Source organism: Mycetomoellerius zeteki, unplaced genomic scaffold (genome assembly GCF_001594055.1).
Source record: "Mycetomoellerius zeteki isolate Tzet28-1 unplaced genomic scaffold, Tzet1.0 scaffold213, whole genome shotgun sequence".
Taxonomy (NCBI): domain Eukaryota; kingdom Metazoa; phylum Arthropoda; class Insecta; order Hymenoptera; family Formicidae; genus Mycetomoellerius; species Mycetomoellerius zeteki.
This window is the reverse complement of record NW_017257097.1, coordinates 217,710-228,493: the sequence shown is the minus strand read 5'-3', so window position 1 is coordinate 228,493 and position 10,784 is coordinate 217,710. Positions and strand designations below refer to the sequence as shown.

Genomic DNA, 10,784 nt, shown 5'->3' with positions numbered 1-10,784 from the left:
TTATGGCGCTTCTTAATTTAAAGTATTTAAAATATAAAGATCTTTCTACGAGATCTTAATACGTCGAATCGATGTCAATTCGACGTCGATTTGATGATCTCGATGTCGATTCCATTGTCATTTCTCACTGGGTTTATCACTAGGGTTGCCAGGCGTCCGGGATTTCCGGGAAAGTCCCGGAATTCGTCGGCTCGTCCCGTGTCCAGTAATTGAACATTTTTGTCCCGTAAATCGCGACCCCCCGCGGCGACTGCAGCTCACTGCAGCGCACCTATCAGTTGCGACTCGTGAGTGTCGTGAGTGTCGCGATCACGACACTCGTGACCCCCCGCGGCCGCCACCACCAGTCACCCAGAGGCTCCACCAGAGGCACCAGAGCGCTGCTTATCATTTATCAGGATGCCATTTCAGGGCTGACCGTTGCGGTTGGTCGCGGTGATCACGTGATGATGACGTAGGCAAGTAAGCGCTGTAAAGTTACTGCTGTTTAACGTTATGGAACCACAATATCCATCAACAAGTAAAAAGAGACTCACGGGTTTTAATGAAAAATGGATAAGTGATCCCGATTTCGCGCACTGGATAAAAAAGAAAAGTGAATTTATTGCTGAATGCAAGATATGTAATTCTGATATTATGATTAAGTTCGAAGGTCGCCGTGCACTCACAGTAAGTAATAGATATAATATAATCTATAAAAACATGGTCTTATTATAAGGTACATATAAGTTGATAATATATGGACTTATTTTAATAATTTTTTGTAGAATTTAATGCAAAAACTAATTATGAAGATTTGTTTGGATTTAATTGTTAAGGTTAAATTTAGTTGTTAAGGTTTTAATATTGTTTTAAATCCCAGTTATAAAGCTAACGAAGCTCGATAAAAAGATTTCATTCATTTAATACATACTAATATTTATTCATTAATATTGAGACAGCTCAATATTTTAGGTCCACGCAAGTTCTGCTAAACATAAGAAATTAGAGTCAATAAAAAATACCACAAGATGTGCGGACAACTTTTTCATTAAAAAAGCTTCAAAAGAGGAAACTTTGATCACAATTGCGGAAATAGCATTTGTTTTCCATAATGTTAAGCATGGTTTAAGTTACAATAGTTTGGACTGCCTCGCCAAAAATATCAACAAAATTATTCCAGATAGCCAAATTGCTAAAATGACATGTGGGCGCACTAAAGCTTCAGCAATTACACGAAATGTTTTAGGACCCTTTTCGCAGAAGAAGGTTGTATCAGATTTGAAAGAAGTTTATTATTTTTCAATAAGTTCAGATGCATCGAACGTTGGTAACATAAAAACGTTTCCATATGCTGTTCAGTATTTTGATGAAAGAAATGGGATTTGCCAAAAGTTATTAGATTTTTACGAAGATCCCAACGAGACATCTAATGATATATTTCAATGCCTTAAAAAAATAACTGTTGCTGCCAATTTAAAAATGAGTCAAATTAGTGCTTATAGTGCAGATAATGCTTCTGTGAATTATGGCAGACATAATTCCGTTTATCAAAAGTTAAAAGCCGAAAACCGTCATGTTTTTAAAGCAAACTGTAATTGTCATGTAATAAACAATAGTGTGAAATACGCAATAAAAGGTCTAAATGTTGATGTGGAAAACATTGTCATTAAAATATACAATGAATTTAGTTCTTCTGCATTAAAAACTAAAAAATTAAAAAATTGTTTTGAATTTGCTCAAATTGAATTTAAAGAGTTATTGCGTCATGTTTCTACAAGGTGGCTGTCACTTATGCCAGCTATAGACAGATTAATATATAGTTGGCCTGCAGTAAAGCATTATTTTTTATCTAAAGGTCCAGATAATTGCCACAGAGTGCTATGGGAATTTATTTCGAAAGATTGTGACAATACTGATTTGAACGATGAAGAAGAATGCACAAAGGAAGGCATAAATGAGTGCTATCTTTTCTTCTTGCAAAATTTGTTGCCTGAATTTAGCAAAGTAATATTGTTGTTGGAATGTGACAGCAATACTATTATTGATATTGATGATATAATGCGAAATCTCATAAACCAGTTACAAAGTCGATTGGATGATAATTTTTTTGGTAGTAAAGTCAGATGCATCTTTAAAACCTTCACTGAAGATAGAAAAAATGAATTTATCTCACAGGCGCATATATTTCTGCAAAGATCAATCACATATTTGAAAGAAAGATATGACTTTAGCCCAGATGCAATCTACAAGAAGTTCGGTTTCCTGTCTCTTAAATCAGATGAACTAAAATTGACATGGGACATACTGTCTCACTTTCCTACATTGTTGAACATTGAAGAAGAGATTGACATTGATTCTCTTTATTCAGAGTTCATATGTTTGAAAGCTGTATTTGACGTCCTTCCAAAAGATTTGCCAAACGACAAAATTTGGACTCATTTCTTTCGAAATAATAATTGTAAAGATTTCGTCAATCTGAAGAAAATAATTTCATTTGTTTTGTCAATTCCGATTAGCAATGCGTTTTGTGAGAGAATTTTCAGCCTGCTTAATCATACATGGAGTAAAGAAAGAAATCGTATGTCCATTGATTTAATTAAGTCGGAATTACAGATCCGTATTAATTATGAAGAGTCTTGTTCAGAAATTTTTTCATTTCTGAATAGCCCCAATGGTGCGGAAGTAATAAAATTGGCAAAGTCTAGCAATAAATACGAAACGTAAGTTGACCGATAAATGTAATAATAATAACTATATTGAAAAAGCCTTCTTATAATCTTTTTTCTAAATTTACAGCAAAAATACGTAAATTTTTTATTCCTGGCTTCTCATGTCCCGGAAATCTCACTAATAGATCTGGCAACCCTATAAATTATCACAGACCTAATTACAGGTAATCCTTGTTTTAAAACTAAACTTTCATCAAACATTTATATAAAATTAAAGCGAAAGTGTCTCCTGTTAATTTAATATATGCAGTTATTATAAATATATATTAGATAATTCAACATAAAACTATAATTCTTAACGTATACAAATTCGAGGTTATATTTTAGATTTGTTGCAAATCCATACGTATTATCATATCGGCTGTACATTACTGTCAGCATTGATATTAGAGGAACCTAATATTTCATTATGCCTAAAAATATTCGATATTTATCTAAAAGACGATGTAATCAAATAGTTAATAACGAATTAAACTACAGTTTTACTGATTACTTTTCATTGCAATCAATTGTGTCGCATGTAGCATCTAGTAGTGCAGTAGTAGAAGAAACAGCAATTAGTTATGAAACATCCAATGTAATATCTTATGGAACATCCAATGTATTATCTTGTAGCAATACATTAGAAAGGGATGCAAACCAAGTAATAAGTGAAGTACTAGAATCGCAATGTAACACAGAAAGCGATGAAGAGTTAAAACTACAAGAAAATGCTCTTGAATTTACAGATATCAGTAATGTTAATGAAAAAAGTTTAAATGAAGACTTGCAAACGTTAGTTATTAAACACAACATTCCGCATAATACTGTAAATGAATTACTTCGAATTCTGAAAAATCACGGTCATTCTGAATTACCTAATGATAATAACACAATCCGTAAAGGCCATACGAGTCACGGGCTGATGAAGGTGCCAACGATTAATTTCAATCTTAATTAATCATTAATGTGTAGAATCCTCTTTATTGAACGTTTCGACTCACTTTGGAGTCCTCCTCAGCAATACATATGTGTAATTAATATGTTGAGTATTCCGTCAACATGAGTCACTTACAGGTTCCCGACTGTAGTGGATCCTCAAACGGAACATTCAACATGTTTCATGAGCTTTGTAAGTTTATATTAACAACCATTAAATCTGATCTTCATTATATACATTTAATTTCAATCTCACATCTCCGGATAACGTAACGTGTTTGTCGAACATTTTATATGCGATAAATTATATTATATAATACATAAAATGTTTGACAAACACGTTACGTTATCCGGAGATGTGAGATTGAAATTAAATGTATATAATGAAGATCAGATTTAATGGTTGTTAATATAAACTTACAAAGCTCATGAAACATGTTGAATGTTCCGTTTGAGGATCCACTACAGTCGGGAACCTGTAAGTGACTCATGTTGACGGAATACTCAACATATTAATTACACATATGTATTGCTGAGGAGGACTCCAAAGTGAGTCGAAACGTTCAATAAAGAGGATTCTACACATTAATGATTAATTAAGATTGAAATTAATCGTTGGCACCTTCATCAGCCCGTGACTCGTATGGCCTTTACGGATTGTGTTATTATTATTTTTATTTTAAGAATTTCGAGTCTACAGAAATTGCTTACCTAATGATGTTCGAGCTTTAATGAGTACACCACGAAGTGCATCCGTAAATATTAAATATCTGTGGGAGGTGGTCAATATATACATTTTAATATTTCCATTGGTCTTGAACGATCTATAAAAATATATAATACATGTATATAAAGAGTAATAATATAAAATTAAATATAAATATAGATGGTTTACCTATTTCTAAAAGTTCGGGTAGTCAATTTTGGCCTATTATGACGTCTATTGAAAATATTGATGTTTACACATCGCTATTTATAATTGGTGTATATCATGATATGCATAAACCTCATGATGCTAACGAATTTTTAGCTGATTTTGTGAACGAATTTCTTTGCCTTTCTCAATGTGGTTTACTTGTTTCCAATAAAAAATATACTGTTAGTATAAACGCAATAGTTTGTGATACTCCAGCCAGATCATTTATAACTTATACCAAAGATCATACTGGATATTTTGGATGTCCAAAATGTATACAAGAGGGCGATTTTGTACGTAATAGAGTAACTTTTCCTGAAACTCATTGCACTTTACGTTCAAAAATCGAACTCAAATTGAACATCATACTGGTAATTCTATATTAGAGAATCTTCCCATTGGAGTATGGTATCGCAAATTTCATTGGATTACATGCACCTTGTTTGTTTAGGTGTTATGAAACGATTGCTGCAATTATGGCTTAGAGGTAATAAAAATGTCAGATTATCAGCAGATAAAATAAATAGAATTTCGCATTACTTACTTACAATTAAGCCTTGCATACCATCAGAATTTGCAAGAAAACCTAGAAGTTTACATGATATCGACAAATGGAAAGCTATAGAATTTCGTCAATTTTTACTTTATACTGGCATTGTCGTTTTGAAATCTGTAATGACTTCTGCATCTTATAATCATTTCCTTTCTCTGAGTATTGCAATAAGAATATTAACTGATCCAAAATTATGTATAACGTTTAATGAATATGCGAATTCGTTATTAATGTGGTTTGTGTCAAACTATGGAGATATTTATGGTGATGAATATCTGTCATTTAATGTTCACAATCTCCTTCATCTTGCCAATGATGTCAAAACATTTGGTTGTTTAGAAAATTTTAGTTGCTTTAAATTCGAAAATTATATGCAAAAAATAAAGAAAAAATTACATCAATCCGGAAAACCTTTACAGGAGTTATCTAATCGCATATTTGAAGAAATACAGATTCCAATTCAACCTTGTCGTATAGAACAATTTCCCATCGTTATTTACAAACCACAATCACTTAATAAAGTGTTATTTCTTATCTATAATTTAAAAGTTTTAAAGTTTCTATTAACGAAATTGACAATTGTGTTTTGCTTTACGACAGGTCTGTAATAGTTATTTCAGATATATTTGAAAAAGACAGTGTAGTAGTTATTTGTGCACGACGATTTTTAAATCCAAAATCTTTATTTACTGTTCCATGCGCTTCAGAAAGACTTAGCATATTTGAAATCGAACAGTGCTATTTCAGACATTATTCAACTTCCAATAACAGAAATACAAAATAAGTGTTTAAAAATAAAAAGCATTTTCGATAATGATTCATACATTGTAATTCCTCTTCTTCTTACCAATAATTATAGATTAATATATAATAATTTAATTTAATTATATATTATATATATATATGTTTCTAAATATTAATGTCACATACATCCTTTGATAAATATTGAATGTTTATGATCGGAGTTGTTAGGATAACAAATCTTTTATAGGTGAGCAAAAGTTGTAAGTATTTTTTAAATCATGTTATATTCTAATTACTTATTTATATTCTCAATTTTAATTCTTTTTTATTTTTTACTGCAACTACAATTTGGAATGTTATTTTGTAATATGTCTTTCTCTATATTGAAATAATTATTTATACTGATAATGTAATACAAAATGTAATACAAATATAAATAGAAACAATATATTCATTGTACAATATCTCTAAAAATTCGTACAAAACATTCAGATATTTTTTTGTATATAAAGTCTAGGATGGGAAATAACAAATTACTAATTGTAACGGTGACGGCGTAACAACTAATGCATTACTTCTAATCTTTGTATAAAGCTGTAACAATATATCTATAATGATTATTTGTTTCTTCTAGATTTGTCATACTCGCAAAGAAAATAATGGCTTCTTGTTTACAAACGACAACTTATGCAGTAGTGAAATTTCTATCGGATTCGACGTTCTCAGAAGTGCCAGTAAGTTGGCTTATAAAGAATAATGATATTTCTCAATGTTGGTGGCCACCACGAACATCAAATAGTGCAATGTTAATTACTCACTGTGTTAATCCAAATTTAAAGTTATGGAACAAATATGAGGTGGAGGTAGTAAAATATTGTAGTAAGTATATTTTATGAATGTTTTTTATTACGTGCAAAATAAAATATTTTTCTAAACTTAAATTCTTTCTTTTTCTAACTTTAAGCAATATTTACTAAAACGTCTATTTTAAAAGTCTAATAAAAAAAGCATTATTGAAAATTAGATGCAATGTAACAGTATAAGGTAAAATTGTTTTTTGCATGAACAATATAAAAAATTACAGCTTTTTACTGTAAACATTTTTCTTATATGTATAATTATCATTAAATATTTTTTTAAATATATGGTTACAAATCAAGGAAAATATATTATCTATTCTTTCCATTTTTGTCTTGATAGGAATTTAAATACGAATTCTTAATTTTTTATTACAGCTTCTCTTGAAACTGCACGAAAAAGTACAGCAGATGAGAATTATATTACGACAGATGAGGAATGATTGGGTCGAGGAAAGAGACAACATGTTCCTTATGAACCTTACAATTCTTCCGATGATGAATATAGTAAAAATTCATCAAGAGAATGCCACGATGATAGACAAAGCAAAAGTATATGTATAATAAATAAGTGTATATTTCTTAATATTTTATTTTTTTATTACAATAAAGTCGAAGGCACACGATACTTGTTTTTCTGTGCAGGATTGCTAGCTGGATTAAAATCTTGTCACCGTATTGGTTGCGACTGTCGCTGTTAGCACCACAGCCAATACAATGGCAAGATTCTAATCTAGCTAACAATCCAGAAAAATAAGCATCATGTGCTGCCAGCTTTAAATATAATGTTTAGAATTCAATTATTATTGTTTTTAGTTTTTTTCTATTGTTTTTAGTCTTTTATTATGAAGCAAATCATCAGAGAGTCTTATATTATATAATTTTTTAATTTTTTTTACAGGAAGCCGAAACAAGTTAAAAACATCTTCTAAACCACCATCATGTCCTGATAATTTTGGTTCTTATAGTGTACAAGATGATGAAAGAAATAATAGCGAAGCTACAAGAAGTATACAATTTGGTAAATATTAATCTTGTACTTACGCACGCACAAATTAATGCATACAATAATTATACTTTGAATCTACAACCGCAGTTGTGTTAGCGAAACACATCAAGTGTTTAAATAACAAAGATTGTACATGTGTTGAAATGACATACGCCTTTTGTATATATTTCCCAGAAAAATTTTGTTTGTTTCTCGAAAATTAGAATTGTTAACTATATCGTATAATGTAAATAATAATATAAAAATAACAATAATATATAATAATGGCTAGTATATATAATAATAGTATAATAATAATAACAATTAAGTATACATATACATATAACAAGTGTGAAATGCAAATACGGTTGCATTGAAAAATTTTGGTTATTATACAAGAATTTTTATTGTGTTTATCACTTCTAACATCGTCAATTTAAGTATTTGTGGTCAGGAGTACAATTTGACGAATCAAAAATTTCTAATCGTAAATCTTTTTATGCTCAGAAACTCTTAAAGCATTATTTCAACATTCTTTTCAACGACAGTTTACAGAAAACGTATGCCATGTTATAAGCTTTGCTATTATATTATGTAAAGTATAATAATTGTGATATAAATTAACATGCAACTGAAGAGGAAATAGATTCACTGGTAATCAGCAACAATTATACTTTTGTAGACACACCAGAAGTGCCTGTATCATTGCAAAATATGCCTATAATAATACAAGGTATGTACAATAAATCAGTAAACATTAATTTTGATAATATAACATAGGCAGGATTATATATACATACATACATTAAAATATTTTAGATGGTACTACTCAGTACACTTCTATTGACATTGACTCGAGCTCGATAAAAGATACATAATTTTTCTGCACTATTTTCTCTCATTTTAGTTATAAAATACTTCTATCTTTTATACACTGCATATACAAGATTGTCATTATATTATAAATAGCCTAAAAGAGATAAAGCGTATAATAGCGGTAGGCAATCTAACATTAAAAGATAATAATGAACGATTAAAAAAACTTGAAGATATAATCAAAAACCATACGCTACAACATCCAAAGGAAAGTGATGACAGTTTCATAGTGCAATTTTGTCCTCTCAACACAATTCGAAGCATCAGAGATATAGAAAATATATTGATATAAATACGGAAGAAGCAGAAACCCAATTTGTAAGTTTTTATATTTATTTATAATCATTTTTATATAATGGTTCTATATGTATATGGTTTTTTAATTCAATTTAACAATAAAAAAAGAAATTGATAAGGCATGAGTTATATGCTTGGTACACATTGATGTTTAACACAAAAAAACATCTTTAAACTGTTATAAGATTCGTTAACATATGATTGGTTCTTGTCTTAACTTAATTCCTCATTGGATCGCTCTAAGTGTATAAAGGCCGGTTGCACCAACGTTACTTTGATTTTAAGCGAGACTTATAACTTTCTCTATCTCTCCCGCTCTTTCGACTTTAAAGAGAGAAAGTGAGAGTTTTAAGCCTAGCTTAAAATCCAAGTAATGTTGATGTAATCAAGACTAATGTATAAACCTAATATATAAACCATACGTTCAGCAAGCAAAGTCGATCAGTAAATGCTTAGTGATTCTTTAATATTATTAGTTCTTGTCTTTAATTTTTCGCTGAATTTAAGTTAGAAACCAATCATAATAAAGACTTACCGCTCACTCTGATCTGTTTTATTTGCTAAACATGTCCCATATAAAAGAATATTACAACTGTTTTTTGCTGAACATAACTATTAAGTCTTTATCGGATAACATATATTACGGATTGAGAATTGCGATTTGAAGACTAGAATTTGACCTGATCAGATTATTTTAATTTTAATATTTTTTTTGTTCTAATTGATCGAATTTTGATTTCTAATTCGCAATCTCCAATGTATAATGTCAGGTTTTAATATTATTAAATAATATTATTTAATATTTTTTTTAAATATAATAATATTATGCACCTATAGGGTGCGTGCGTGCGTGCGTGCGTGCGTGCGTACTGCGCGTGTACGTGTGCGAGTGCGCGCGTGTGTGTGGAAACATTCTTTCTTATTATTACTTCTCTTTTTAAGGAGAAGTTTGCTCACGGCACACAACAGTGACAGAGGCAGAATTTGAAAACATCGTTGCGGAATGGTTACGGTTATCGAAACAACGACAACAACGAAACAACAAAAATAAGGAAAATGCACCTACAAAGAATAGTATTTAAGTACATATACATTGCAATTTAAAAAATATATATATATTTGAAAAATTTCCTGTTATGTTTTTTTTAAGAATTATTTTCAGTATTTAGATGTTCAGTATATAAGACGTATGAAATGTTGTTTTTTAAAGAATTATTTTCAGTATTTAGATGTTAAATATGAAATGTTGTTTTTTAAAGTATTATTTTCAGTATTTAGATGTTAAGTATATAAGACGTATGAAATGTTTTCCATGCTTAATTTTGAAGATTATTTTTTTAAGAATTATTCTCAGTATTCGAGATCTCTGAAAAATATTGTAATAGATATTGGGTGCATTTAGTACTACAATCGCTTAATGAGCTCTTGTATCTTTGATTGACATATTATTCTATTAGATCTAAAAATATAGACCAAACAAGTGCAAAAACTCACTAAGCGCTTAATGTGCGGTTGTAGTACTAAATGTACCCATTATGCAGAATATGCTAGAAATGTTTTCAGTTTTTTTTTTAAATGTATATATTGTAATTTTCGACAATGCAACTAACTTCAACTAAAATTATAATTCTATATAATATTTTGAATACGATGTACGCATTAATTATTAGACATCTTTTCAGTAATTCCGTGAAATTTTAAAAAATAATTTTAGAAATGTTTTCTATATATATATTAATATATATATTATATATATTCATGTATATTATTATATGTATTATAAAAGAGATGATATACATAAATATATAATTTATATAATAATAAATATATTATACAGGGTGTTTCCAAATTAAATCGCAAAACTTCGGGAGCGTGTAGAGGAGTAAAAAACTAAGAAAAAAAGTCCTATAGACATATGCTCCTT

The 10,784-nt window shown here is 29.7% G+C and overlaps 1 pseudogene; it reads left to right on the top strand.

The window, feature by feature from the left end:
- The first annotated feature begins 3,120 nt into the window (after positions 1-3,120).
- LOC108722714 (uncharacterized) overlaps positions 3,121-10,784 on the top strand; it is a 12,048-nt pseudogene continuing 4,384 nt past the window's right edge.